Consider the following 15,387-nt stretch of genomic DNA (forward strand, 5'->3'; position numbering starts at 1 on the left):
TGTAGGTGTTGGTGTTGGTGTTGGTGTCTGTGTCTGTGTCGGTGTCGGTGTCGGTGTCTGTGTCGGTGTTAGTGTCGGTGTTAGTGTCGGTGTTGGCGCTAGCGTTGGTGTTGGTGTCAGTGTCGGTGTCAGTGCTAGTGTTGGTGTTGCTGTCAGTGTTGTGTTGATGTCGGTGCCGGTGCCAGTGTTGGTGCCTGCGCTGGTGTCAGTGCCGGTGTTGGTGCTGGTGTCGGTGCTGGTGTTGGTGCCGGTGTCGGTGTTGGTGCCTGTGCTGGTGTCAGTGCTGGTGTCGGTGCTGGTGTCGGTGTTGTTGTTGGTGTCGATATCAGTGCCGGTGTTGGTGTCGGTGTTGGTGTCGGTGCTCGTGCTGGTGTTGGTGTTGGTGCTGGTACTTGTGCTGGTGTCGGTGTCGATGTTGGTGCCTGTGCCGGTGCCAATTGTAATGTATATACCTTTAAGGAGGGAACTATTTCTTACAGCTCATGTATACTGCAGTACCGGCAGTGACCACACCTGTATATAACACTGAGTAGTAATCTGTACAGATCAGTTCCACTGTGAGCCACGTTGAGTAAACACCTGTTGTACCGTTTCTCCTGCAGTCTGTGTCTTATTATACACGGACACAACACCATTGTCATTGTCGGTGTCGGTGCCGGTGCCGGGTCGGTGTCGGTGCTGGTGTCGATGCCGGTGTCAGTTTCGTCGGTGTCGGTGTCGGAGTCGGTGTCGTTGTCAGCGTCGTTGTTGGTGGCGGTGTCGGTGTCGGTGTTGTTGCCTGTGTTGGTGCCTGTGCTGGCATTTGTGTTGGTGTCGGGGCTGGTGTCAGTGTTGGTGTCGGTGCTGGTGTCGGTGTTGGTGTCAGTGTTGGTGTCAGTGTTGGTGTCAGTTTTCGTGTCGGGGCTGGTGTCAGTGTTGGTGTCGGTGATGTTGTTGGTGTCAGTGTCGGTGTCGGTGTCGGTGATGTTGTCGGTGTCGGTGCCGGTGCCGGTGTCGGTGTCGGTGCCGGTGTCGGTGTCGGTGTCGGTGTCGGTGCCGGTGCCGGTGTCGGTGTCGGTGTCGGTGTCGGTGCCGGTGCCGGTGTCGGTGTCGGTGTCGGTGTCGGTGTCGGTGTCGGTGTCGGTGCCGGTGTCGGTGCCGGTGCCGGTGTCGGTGTCGGTGCCGGTGTCGGTGTCGGTGTCGGTGCCGGTGCCGGTGCCGGTGTCGGTGTCGGTGTCGGTGTCGGTGCCGGTGTCGGTGTCGGTGTCGGTGTCGGTGTCGGTGTCGGTGTCGGTGTCGGTGTCGGTGTCGGTGTCGGTGTCGGTGCCGGTGCCGGTGTCGGTGTCGGTGTCGGTGTCGGTGTCGGTGTCGGTGTCGGTGCCGGTGTCGGTGTCGGTGTCGGTGTCGGTGTCGGTGTCGGTGCCGGTGCCGGTGTCGGTGTCGGTGTCGGTGCCGGTGTCGGTGTCGGTGTCGGTGTCGGTGCCGGTGCCGGTGTCGGTGTCGGTGTCGGTGCCGGTGCCGGTGCCGGTGTCGGTGTCGGTGCCGGTGTCGGTGTCGGTGTCGGTGTCGGTGTCGGTGTCGGTGCCGGTGCCGGTGCCGGTGTCGGTGTCGGTGTCGGTGTCGGTGCCGGTGTTGGTGTCGGTGCCGGTGTCGGTGTCGGTGTGGGTGTCGGTGTCGGTGTCGGTGTCGGTGTCGGTGTCAGTGTCAGTGTCGGTGTTGGTGTTGGTGTTGGTGTCGGTGTCGGTGTTGGTGTTGGTGTCGGTGTAGGTGTTGGTGTTGGTGTCTGTGTCTGTGTCGGTGTCGGTGTCGGTGTCTGTGTCGGTGTTAGTGTCGGTGTTAGTGTCGGTGTTGGCGCTAGCGTTGGTGTTGGTGTCAGTGTCGGTGTCAGTGCTAGTGTTGGTGTTGCTGTCAGTGTTGTGTTGATGTCGGTGCCGGTGCCAGTGTTGGTGCCTGCGCTGGTGTCAGTGCCGGTGTTGGTGCTGGTGTCGGTGCTGGTGTTGGTGCCGGTGTCGGTGTTGGTGCCTGTGCTGGTGTCAGTGCTGGTGTCGGTGCTGGTGTCGGTGTTGTTGTTGGTGTCGATATCAGTGCCGGTGTTGGTGTCGGTGTTGGTGTCGGTGCTCGTGCTGGTGTTGGTGTTGGTGCTGGTACTTGTGCTGGTGTCGGTGTCGATGTTGGTGCCTGTGCCGGTGCCAATTGTAATGTATATACCTTTAAGGAGGGAACTATTTCTTACAGCTCATGTATACTGCAGTACCGGCAGTGACCACACCTGTATATAACACTGAGTAGTAATCTGTACAGATCAGTTCCACTGTGAGCCACGTTGAGTAAACACCTGTTGTACCGTTTCTCCTGCAGTCTGTGTCTTATTATACACGGACACAACACCATTGTCATTGTCGGTGTCGGTGCCGGTGCCGGGTCGGTGTCGGTGCTGGTGTCGATGCCGGTGTCAGTTTCGTCGGTGTCGGTGTCGGAGTCGGTGTCGTTGTCAGCGTCGTTGTTGGTGGCGGTGTCGGTGTCGGTGTTGTTGCCTGTGTTGGTGCCTGTGCTGGCATTTGTGTTGGTGTCGGGGCTGGTGTCAGTGTTGGTGTCGGTGCTGGTGTCGGTGTTGGTGTCAGTGTTGGTGTCAGTGTTGGTGTCAGTTTTCGTGTCGGGGCTGGTGTCAGTGTTGGTGTCGGTGATGTTGTTGGTGTCAGTGTCGGTGCCGGTGCCGGTGTCGGTGTCGGTGTCGGTGTCGGTGTCGGTGTCGGTGTCGGTGTCGGTGCCGGTGCCGGTGTCGGTGCCGGTGCCGGTGTCGGTGTCGGTGTCGGTGTCGGTGTCGGTGTCGGTGCCGGTGTCGGTGTCGGTGTCGGTGTCGGTGCCGGTGCCGGTGTTGGTGTTGGTGTCGGTGTCGGTGTCAGTGTCGGTGTTGGTGTCAGTGTCGGTGTTGGTGTCGGTGTCGGTGTCGGTGTCAGTGTTGGTGCCGGTGTTGGTGTCAGTGTCAGTGTCAGTGTTGGTGCCGGTGTTGGTGTCGGTGTCTGTGTTGATGTCAGTGTTGGTGTCGGTGTCAGTGTTGGTGCCGGTGTTGGTGTCGGTGTCGGTGTTGGCGCCGGTGTTGGTGTCGGTGTTGGTGTCAGTGTTGGTGTTGGTGTTGATGCTGGTGTTGGTGTCGGTGTTGGTGCCAGTGTTCGTGTCGGTGTTGGTGCCGGTGTTGGTGTCGGTGTCGGTGTTGGTGCCAGTGTTCGTGTCGGTGCTGGTGCCGGTGCTAGTGCCTGTGATCGTGTTGTTGCTGGGTGTTGTTGCTGTGTCTCCCGTCAGAGCCATTTCCTCCAATCCTATTTTCCTGTCTTTCCACCATACCCTTTGATGTTTCTTGTCTTTGAGTGTATATCTAATTTCTTTTCATTGTTCTGATTAACTTGGCTTCTATCATCACATGTGGGAATGGATTCCATATCTCAATAATCCTCTGTATGAAGACGTCCCTTCTAATCTCCCCCTTTACGCGTCTATTACTAATCCTCAGTTTAATTCCCTTTGTTACCAATTCACAGGAAGTAATCTTTCAGTATTTACTCACTCATTTTGAATACACCTATTAAATTGGCCCTTTAAATCTTCACTGCTCCAGTGGATACAGACCTAGATCTTTGTCTTTCTTAATAACCTTATCTTCCCACCCCTCGGTATCACTCTAATGAATCTGTTCCATATCTTTGCCCTACCTTCAACACCCTTTTGATAATGAGTTGCCCAAAGCTGACTCAGAACTCCAGTTTTTGTGCCAACCAAAGTGACAAGCAAACTCACCCTCATCTCCTTGCTGTTGTGTTCAACGCCTCTACATAGGCAACCCTGAATCCCATTGGCCCTTTTATTCAAGGCGTCTTGCCTTCCTGTAATCTTACTTAGACTGAGGGAGAAATCTGCCGGCAGGAAATATCTTGTGCAATTTTCTCCACTGGCAATAGAAGAGAGATTTCCCTGTGCCGCTATCAGCAGGCTCAGGTGGCAGCTTGCGCGTACTGCCAGCGAAGTTCTTGAAACATGTTCCCCTACAAAGAAAGCGAAAGAGACACGTAAATGCTACAGTCCAGAAAATAAGAGAAAATTTCACTGAGGTATTATTTTTTTAAAATGCTGAATATGGGGGCGTGGGCGCCGCTGGCACGGCCGACATTTATTGCCCATACCTCGTTTCCCTGAGAAGGTTTGAAGTTCTTTGTCGCTCTGTGAGGTGCTTCCTGGCCTTTTATGTCTCCCAGTTGCCATCTTGGATAAACTCCCAAACTTCCCACATTACAACAGTGACTCCACTTCAAAAGTGCTTCATTGGCTGTGAGGCGCTTTGGGACGTCCGGTGGTCACGAAAGGCGCTGTAGAAATGCAAGTCTTTCTTTTCTTTTAACTGCAGCAGCAAAACTCACAAGTGACGCATCTATACCGAGGGAGTGCTGCACTGTCGGAGGTGCCGTCTTTTGGATGAGACGTTAAACCGAGGCCCTGTCTGCCCCCCTCAGGTGGAGGTAAAAGATCCCATGGCCACTATTTCGAAGAAGAGCAGAGGAGTTATCCTGGCCGATATTTATCCCTCAACCAACATCACTGACATAAATCATGCCATTCATGTAGAATGGACTTATGAAATATACTGGGCGGCCTGCTGGTGGCGCTGTCCAGGGAGAGTATAAATACTCGGGCACGGGCCCAGCTTGCTCAGGGACATTTTGTAAACAGGAACTAGTGAAGGATAACTAGACTTCCATGTTATGAAACAGTCGATTAAAGCCTTGTATAATACTCTGACCAAGTGCCTCGTAGTTTTCTTACGTCAATCACTAAAGCAGATTATCCGGTCATTATCACATTGCTGTTTGTGGGACCTTGCTGTGCGCAAATTCAACCCACAATCTTCTGACTCAGTGGTGTGAGTGTTGAAAGCACTTTGGGATGTCCCGAGATTGCAATGAGTTGCTACATAAATGCGAGATCATTAGCGCCATTAATAAAGCAGTGTTGGAAACATTGACAAAACAAAGCTAATTTTCAGTATCACCCACCTCCAAATGCAGTTTGATTTCAAAACAATCAAAAGAGGAGCCAGAGTAATTCCCCTTGTGCAGGCAACTCACGTAAACATGTAACTGTTCAAATGGATGGTAATCCACGCAAGGAGTTCCACTGGATCGGGAAAGTCCTATTCACTCCAGTTAGACTGAGTTCATGCTCCAAACCTACGGCAAAGGGGTGAAGCCATACAAAGGGCCCACGCTTGATCCGTGGTTTATGCTGAACTCAGCCGGGAACTGCGATTGTCGGGCTACGGTTGGCTTCGACGCCGCCTGGGCGAGGGAGCGGAACGTCAGCCTGGGTTCCTGCAGCTGATTCTGCAGTGAGGCCTGATGGGAAGTGGACGGTTGACAGATATTGGATACCAGGCCAGCCGTGGCTCAGTGGGCAGCGCTCTCGCCTCTGAGTCAGAACGTCATGGGTTCCAGTCCCACTCCAGACACTTGAGCACAAAATCTAGACTGACACTCCCAGTGCAGTGCTGAGGGAGTGCTACCCTGTTGGAAGTTGTCATATTTCGGATGCATCGCTAAACTGAGGCCCCGTCTGCCCTCTCAGGTGGACGTAAAAGATCCCATGTAAGTAGAGCAGGGGAGTTCTCCCTGGTGTCCGGGCCAATATTTATTCCTCAGCCAACATCACTAAAACAGGTTATCTGGTCATTATTGACATAAGAAAACTACTAGGCACTTGGTCAGAGTATTAAACAAGGCTTTAATCGACTGTTTCACAACATGGAAGTCTAGTTATCCTTCACTAGTTCCTGTTTACAAAATGTCCCTGAGCAAGCTGGGCCCGTGCCCGAGTATTTATACTCTCCCTGGACAGCGCCACCAGCAGGCCGCCCAGTATATTTCATAAGTCCTTTCTACATGAATGGCACAATTTATGTCAATTATCACATTGCTCTTTGTGGGAGCTTGCTGTGCGCAAATTGGCTGCTGCATATCCTACATTACAACAGTGACTGCACTTCAAAAAGTACTTCATTGCCTGTAAAGCACATTGGGACGCCCTGAGGTTGTGAAAGGCAAAAATACAAGCTATTCCTTTCTTTCCACTCAGCTGTGATGGCCTCCATGGCCTCCATGGGCTCGGTTGAACGTTCATTGGCCCAGAAATTCGGGTCTCCACGGGTGAGTACGCGCTGGGTACTCACGCGTGGGCCCGATGGAAGTGCATGCGCGGGAAACCGACACTTCCGTTCCTCTGAACGAAGGGTTACAGAGGTCGAACGCGTGCGCGGGGGAGTCTGCGCGTGCGCTTTGAACTTACGTTTTTTTTACAGGTTTCTCCGGGAGGGTAAGCCTTTAGAATTAAAAAATGTAAAAAGCAGTCATAAAGCCTGCTTTTTACAAGGTAAGTGGTCAATTAATTAAAATTAAAACATTTTTTCCACAGGTTTATTATTTTTAAATACTTTAAAGCAAGGTAAGTTTATTTTTAGCCCCGTTAGAAAATAAAATTATTTTTTCAAAAATTTAAATTATTGTTTAAAATAGTTATTTAATGTAATTTATAGTTTATTTAAAAAGTGTGATTTAAAAAAAAAATTATTTGAAGGTTGAAATAAAGAATAGATTTGCCTTCCAAAGCTAGGCTTTATTAACTTTAAAATCAGCAGCATATCTTTCCACATCCAGTCCCAACTAAGCTAGAAAAGGACTGAATTTAAGGTAGCCACAACACATCATGTGATCATCAACTACCAATGAGATTACAACGCATATCCCAAGGCAGTTAACAAACAATTAATCACAATACTTTTACTAATCAAGGAATAATCACCACATTCACCCCTCCTTTTAAAATATACTCCAACCTAATAACTTTTACAATTTACAATTAATTATTTACAACTAAACTATGCACGAGAATAAAACTATTTACATAACACAATACTAAATGAACAACAACAAATAATAACATTACGCATAAGTATTAAGTATCTCTCAACTAAAACAATATACTATAATATTTCAACAATTTTTAAAACATTACTATCAATTTAAAAGTCCATTTTCAATCGGTCGACCGGATATCTTGTTCGTGTCGACCTTCTTAACCTTGGTGAAATTCCTTGCCCTCCCACACCAGAAGGCACAGAAGTATCTTCAACAGGAAGGCTATCCATATCCCGATTCTCAATGGTTTCTGGATTAGAAATCCCATCAGAAGATGAACTAGGACGGTCATAAACATCTATCAAAGGCTGACTAATAGAAGTATGATTATCTGCAATCGGATTGAAAATATTCGTAGTATCTGTAACAGCATCCACATTATCTGAATCATGACCATTATTAATATTCTCAGAAGAGGGCTGGCCCCCACAAGGAGCCAAATCTTTAATTGAAACAGTACTTTCTTTCCCATCTTGGAATCGAATATGAGCATATTGGGAATTTGCCTCCAACAGCTCCACCTCCTCCACCAAGGGGTCATATTTTGACAATCTAACATGACGTCGAAGCAACACAGGTCCCTGCATAGTAAGCCATGAAGGTACCGAATATCCCGTAGTAGATCTCCGCGGATAGTTAAAGAGCCTTTCATGGGGGGTCACATTAGTAGCCGTTGAAAGCAATGATCTAATGGAATGCAGGGCATCAGGCAGCACCATTTCCCACTGTGTATTCTTAAGGTTCCGGGATGTCAACGCCAACATAACTGCCTTCCAAATCACCCCATTGTATCGTTCACACTGTCCATTACCCTGGGGATTATACGGGGTAGTTCTACTAGTAGAAATTCCCCGACTCTGAAGGTATTCCTTCAACTGGGAAGACATAAAAGAACTTCCCTGATCCGAATGGATATACGCAGGCATCCCAAAGATGACAAAAAGTTGAGTCAAACATTTAATAACTGTAGCAGCTGATACATCTGCACAAGGAAAAGCAAAAGGGAACCTTGAAAACTCGTCCACAACAGTAAATATATATCGGTTTTGAGTAGTTGAAGGAAGAGGTCCCTTAAAATCAACACTCAAACGTTCAAAAGGAGAAGTAGCCTTTATAAGATGAGCTCGTTGAGGCTTAAAGAAATTCGGTTTACACCGAGCACAGATAGAACATGATGAAGTCATCCGCTTGACGTCTTCAACTGAAAAAGGCAAGTTCTTACTGCGTACAAAGTGTATCATCCTCGTAACCCCAGGATGACATAAAGCATTGTGAAGATTAATAAGCGTATCTCTGTGAATCACAGAACAATAAGCCCTCGACAGTGCATCAGCAGCAACATTATCCTTCCCCGGACGATAAACTATGTCAAAATGGTAACATGCCAACTCAATCCTCCATCTCATTATTTTATCATTTTTAATCTTTCCAAAATGTTTAACATCAAACATAAAGGACACAGATTTTTGATCAGTTACCAACGTGAAATGTCGCCCCGATAAATAATGTCTCCATTTACGCAATGCTTCTACTATTGCGTATGCCTCTTTTTCTATTGAGGAATGCCTTTTTTCACTATTATTCAAAGTACATGAGAAAAAGGCCACAGGTCTTCCATTTTGGTTCAAAGTAGCCCCAATTGCAAAATCCGAAGCATCCGTCTCAATCACAAAGGGGACCTGCTCATCAATGGAATGCACAACTGCTCCTAAAATATCCTTTTTAAAATTCTCAAAACATGTCCTGGCCTCCCATGATAGAGGATATGTCGTAATCCGAATAAGAGGCCGGATCTTCTGTGAAAAATTTGCAATCCAATTAGAATAATAAGAAAACAGTCCAACAACTCGTTGCAAAGCCTTAGAATCAGTAGGACAAGGTAAATCGATCAATGGTCGCAGACGTTCTGGATCTGGTTTAATCTTATTTCCCGAAATAATATACCCCAATAGATTTACCTCAGTAGTCGAAAAGATACATTTCTCTTTGTTAAAAGTTAAACCAACTTTTTCCGCAGCTTGAAGGAATCTTATCAAATTAGAATCATGCTCCACCCTTGATTTGCCACACACTGTGATGTCATCTAAGTATGAAAAGGTGTCAGAGAGTGAGTTATCACTTATAAAAGCATCCATTGCCCGTTGAAAACAAGCAACACCATTAGTAACACCAAATGGTATTCGGCAAAACTGATACAGCTTTCCACCAGCCTCAAAGGCCGTATATGGTTGATCCTTCTTAACAATAGGAATCTGATGATAAGCACTCTTTAAGTCAATAGTGCTAAAAACCTTATACTGAGATACTTTATTGATAAGCTCATCAATCTTAGGCAAAGGGTACGCGTCTAATTGAGTATACCTATTAATAGTTTGGGAATAGTCTATCACCATTCGTTTCTTGTGTCTCTCATTAGTCGTGACAACTACCTGTGCTCGCCAAGGTGAACAACTAGGTTCAATGATTCCTTCCAATAAGAGACGTTGAACTTCAGAATTAATAAATTCTCTATCCTGACTGCTATATCTTCTTGACTTGGTAGCAATTGGCTTACAATCCGACATCAAATTGGAAAAAAGTGATAATGGAGGAATAGATAAAGAGGTTAATCCACAAATAGATAAAGGTGGCTTAGTCCCTCCAAATGAAAGACTAAGAGACTCGCGTAACTGAAGCACATCATGTCCAATCAAAATATCCGCACAGAGATTAGGCAAAACAGATAGGCGTATATCAGTATACGTATTACCTAGAAGAACCATTTTCACAAAGCAACAACCAGCTATTTGTGAAGTAAGGGTCGTCTGAGCCATACACACCTGATACGTAACAGGCGAAATTTTCAAATGCTTCTCCTTCGCAAACTGAAGACTTATAAAACTCTCAGTACTGCCCGTATCTATAAGGGCCTTCGCTTCCAACCCATTAACTTGAGCCGTAACTATAGCTTTGTTTAGGCCATGAGCAAATGCAGCAGAAATTGATGCAATAAACGCCCTATCTAAAGGCTGAATAGTCACAGAAGAGGTAGTGGAGGAAGACCCTCCCACACCAGGAGAAGGGAAGGTAATTGAACCTGATGATTTGCACACACGTGCATAATGACCTCTCTTGCCGCATTTACTACACACAGCCTCCCGAGCAGGACGCTTCAGACGAGGGTGCCGGATATTCCCACAAAAATAACACTTCTGAATCCTAGAGGCAACGGCCGCCGAAGTAGAAACTGTTTCAAAATCTAGTAAACCACTCCCATTAAGTCCACATAATTCCTTTTCATCCGAAACTGCCGAAACCATAGTCGCAGGCCGATTAAAAAGAGCATAAGAATCCGAACTTCTCTGAGCCACATCCAATGTAGAAGCTTGCTCAAAAGCACTTTTAAGATCCAGAGTCTTATTTTCTAACAACCGCTGATGAATTGATCTAGACAGTAATCCATTAATAAAAGCATCCCGTACCGATTCGTCCTTATGTTCTTCAGCCGTCACAGCCTTATAATTACAGTCAACACTAAGGCACCGAAGTGCTTGTAAATAAGTATCCAAAGATTCTCCCACCTGCTGCCTACGGGCAGATAGAAGATGACGTGCAAATACCTCATTCTTTGGTTTAACAAAAATCTTTTCCAATGTAGAAATAGCCTCTTCATAAGTTTTACAGTGCAAAATATATTTATATACATCCGGGTCAATGTAGTTGATCAGCATATTCAGCTTATTTAGAGCCTCTTGATCCAACACGCCCAAAAAGTTTTTAAATGTACAATACCAATGTTTCCATTTATCATCCACTCCAGCAGAATTGGGGTCAGCCTTGAATCGTTCTGGTTGAAGATATCGCTCCATTCTAACAAAAAGTTAATAAATTGAAATAAAGAATAGATTTGCCTTCCAAAGCTAGGCTTTATTAACTTTAAAATCAGCAGCATATCTTTCCACATCCAGTCCCAACTAAGCTAGAAAAGGACTGAATTTAAGGTAGCCACAACACATCATGTGATCATCAACTACCAATGAGATTACAACACATATCCCAAGGCAGTTAACAAACAACGAATCACAATACTTTTACTAATCAAGGAATAATCACCACAAAGGTTGACTGCTATTTTGGGGCCGTAGTATTTATAAGGGGAAAACTCTCCATTGGTTGGAATCATACCTAGCTCAAAGGAAGTTGACTGTGGTTGTTGGAGGTCATTCATCTCAATCGCATGACATCACTGCAGGAGTTCCTCAGGGCAGTGTCCTAGGCCCAACCATCTTCAGCTGTTTCATCAATGACCTTCCCTCCATCATAAGGTCAGAAGTGGGGATGTTCGCTGATGATTGCACACTGTTCCGCACCATTCAAGACTCGTCAGATACTGACGCAGTCCATGTCCATATGCAGCAAGACCTGGACAACATTCAGACTTGGGCTGACAAGTGGCAAGTAACATTCGCACCACACAAGTGCCAGGCAATTACCATCTCCAACAAGCGAGACTCTAACCATCTCCCCTTGACATTCAATGGCATTACCATTGCTGAATCCCCCACTATCAACATCCTGGGGGTTACCATTGATCAGAAACTGAACTGGACCAGCCATATAAATACTGTGGCTACAAGAGCAGGCCAGAGGCTGGGAATTCTGCGGCGAGTGTCTCACCTCCTGACTCCCTAAAGCCTTTCCACCATCTACAAGGCACAAGTCAGGAGTGTGATGGAATACTCTCCACTTGCCTGGATGAGTGCAGCTCCAACAACACTCAAGAAGCTCGACACAATTCAGGATAAAGCAGCCCGCTTGATTGGCACTCCATCCACCACCTTCAACATTCACTCCCTCCACCACCGGCGCACTGTGGCTGCAGCGTGTTCCATCTACAAGATGCACTGCAGCAACTCGCCAAAGCTCCTTCAACAGCACCTTCCAAACCCGCGACCTCTACCAATAAGAAGGACAAGGGCAGCAGACGCATGGGAACATCACCACCTACAAGTTCCCCTCCAAGCCACACACCATCCTGACTTGGACCTGTATTGCCGTTCCTTCACTGTCGCTGGGCCAAAATCCTGGAACTCCCTTCCTAACAGCATTGTGGGTGTACCTACACCATATGGACTGCCAGCGGTTCAAGAAGGCGGCTCACCACCATCTTCTCAAGGGCAATTAGGGATGGGCACTAAATGCAGGCCTAGCCAGCCAGCGGCGCCCACATCCCATCAATGAATAAAAAAAAAGGTCTTCCTGTCAATACTTATGAATGGAGCATTCCCTGCTCCGATTGGCTGCCCATGGCCCACGTGATCCCAGGGGACGCATCAAACTAACTGCGCCCCTGGGATACGCAAGCACTGCGCGCCGGCAGCTGGGCCAGGCCCCGGATCGGAATTCCACGGGGCCCTACAGCTCAACTGCCGGCGCGCAAGGTAAGTGCAGGTCGGGGGCTTGCACCCGCGGGAAGCCCCCGACCCGAATTTCTGGGCCATTATCTATGCTTCCTTGTGAAGAATGACCTCTTGGGTAAAGGAGTGGCGATCCGCTGTGGTCAAGAAACTATACCCCAGCGAAACTCCGTGTCTTTGGAAGAGTAGGAGAAAAAATGGATGAAAAAAAATCTAAAATCTAAGTGACGGTCCTGCCCACAGGGAATGGCATTGCTGGGGGCGTATCACCAGAGAAGTAAAATGAATGGACTGAAAATCATTGAGGGGCACAGATAGGGTAGATAGAAAGGAACTTTTCCCCTTAGTAAAGGGGTCAATAACCAGGGGGCACAGTTTCAAGGTAAGGGGCAGGAGGTTTGGAGGGGATTTGAGGAAAAACTTTTTCACCCAGAGGGTGGTTGGAATCTGGAACTCACTGCCTGAATGGGTGGTAGAGGCAGGAACCCTCACAACATTCAAGAAGCATTTAGATGAGCACTTGAAACACCATAGCGTACAAGGCTACGGACCAAATGCTGGAAAATGGGATTAGAATAGATAGGGCTTGTTGGCCGGCGCAGACACGATGGGCCGAAGGGCCTTTTTCTGTGCTGTATAACCCTATGACTCTATGACTATGATGACTACAGCCCATGATATCCCGAAGCACTGGGAGCACAGGATCATCCCAATTAAATATAACCAAAAAAACACTGGGAATGAACAGCAGGCCAATCAGTGTGTGCAAAGGTAAGATTTAGGGTGAGGCTTTCTAATTGACCTTGTGAAGGGTGCCACCTAACGTCAACCGAGCTTTCTCTTATATAAGTCCCTCCCTAAACCTCTCCGCCTCTCTCTCTCCTCCTTTAAGACGCTCCTTAAAACCTACCTCTTTGACCAAGCTTTTGGTCACCTGTCCTTAATATCGCCTTATGTGGCTCCGTGTCACTATTTTTTTGTCTGATTTACGTTCCTGTGAAGCGCCTTGGGACGTTTTTCTACGTTAAAGGTGCTATATAAATGCAAGTTGTTAGGCATTGTTACAACCAGTGACCCCGTTAAGCTGGAGGTCTGGGGGGTCACGCGCGCGTGCCGCTCAACGGCTTTGCCCGGAATCCCGAATGGGCCGCGCGCCCAAAACAAAAAGATTAGAGGGATCGCCGGTTATAACACTCGCATTCACGGAGAAAATACTCCCAATTGTCTGCATGTTTATTCCCATCACAAACTGCAATTGATCCAGTAGCACATTTCAGACAGATGCATCAGCACGATTTAAGGGTGGGGATCTCTCTTTGTTCGTACAGGAATAGAGAAGCAATAGATTCCATCTCGTGATCCCTTTTATCTGAAATATATAACCATCCACTTCGGTTTCAACCGAACCGCTGGCTGGTTAACTGCGTGGTGTTACAAAGAACTAGCTCTAATTATGATCGGCTCATCAAATTCCAAGACAGCCTGGCTCGTGCGTTTATCAGGATTCGCGGATCCGGATAGCGTGTACGAACGGCTGCCCTTTCACCTTTGGGATTTGGATTTTTAAAAATAATCTTTGCCTGGGAACGAGGGTTAAAACATTGCAGATTTTTTTTTCCCGCTCTCTCCCAGCCCCGGAGTGAGGTTGCCATGGTAATACCAGTATCTGTTTAACTGTGGGGTTCATCTACATATTCCTTCACAGTAATGAACCGAAAACGCAAAGAATGCAGCGTAAAAAGCAAGAGAGAATATAAATGCCATCCGTGGTTAACCCTTTCAGTGCAAAATCCTGCCTGAATGCTCAGCTGTAGTTCTGAATGACACAGAGTATTGCCTGCCATAAATTAACGCTCATTATATTGTATATTCGATTATGTTATTCCTATTTTGCATTTATGTAAGTTGCTGGTAAATGTTTAGTCACAAATTGCCCACATCAGTCACACAGACCACCTCCCTCCAGAAAGCAAGAGGTCTATTTACTCCCTGGTGTCAGCCCTCACTTCCACACTGACTGCATTAAAGCAGAATACTTTGTTTTTGCCTTGGTGGCTGTCAGCCCTGGTGGGAAACTGGGCGTCTCGCGTGTCCCTATTGGCCAGCATTCTGCAAGTATCTGTCCTCCAGACCCCTCGGTGGCTGCGGCTCACCTCCTGCATCCACCCCGGTCTTTGAACACCGGCCGGTATCTGTGGCTCCACCTTCTCCAGGCACCCAGAGTTACACCTCCTGCAGATACCCAGAGTTACACCTCCTGCAGATACCCAGAGTTACACCTTCTGCAGATGCCCATGGTTTGATGTCCTGCAGATACCCATGATTTGATCTCCTGCAGATACCCATGGTTTGAAGTCCTGCAGATACCCATGGTTTGATCTCCTGCAGATACCCATGGTTTGATCTCCTGCAGATACTCAGAGTTACACCTCCTGCAGATACCCAGAGTTACACCTCCTGCAGATACCCATGGTTTGATCTCCTGCAGATACTCAGAGTTACACTTCCTGCAGATACCCATGATTTGATCTCCTGCAGATACCCATGGTTTGAAGTCTCACAAATACCCATGGTTTGATCTCCTGCAGATACCCATGGTTTGATCTCCTGCAGATACCCATGGTTTGAGATCTCACAGATACCCATGGTTTGATCTCCTGCAGATACCCATGGTTTGATCTCCTGCAGATACCCATGGTTTGAAGTCTCACAAATACCCATGGTTTGATCTCCTGCAGATACCCATGGTTTGAGATCTCACAGATACCCATGGTTTGACCCTCTGCTATGTACCCTGGTATGTAGCGTGTGGCTACACTGTAGGCATTTGCTGGTGGCAGATATTTTTTGAACCACCTGGAACAGTGGGACTATCACCTCACATGGGCACAGCTCTGTCCCATTCATAGGTTCCAGTGTTTGGAGGTGGTTGCCAGCACCAAGTTATTCACCCCCACTCCAACTCTCACATTATTACCACCATTATCCTGAACATTATGTTAAAGCAAATCTTTCTGATTTCTTCTGTTTTCTGTCCTCCTTTTCTTAACCTTGGT

The sequence above is a fragment of the Somniosus microcephalus genome, chromosome 13 (genome assembly GCF_052327205.1).
Source record: "Somniosus microcephalus isolate GS21.2 chromosome 13, FLI_Smic_1.0, whole genome shotgun sequence".
In the NCBI taxonomy this organism is placed as follows: domain Eukaryota; kingdom Metazoa; phylum Chordata; class Chondrichthyes; order Squaliformes; family Somniosidae; genus Somniosus; species Somniosus microcephalus.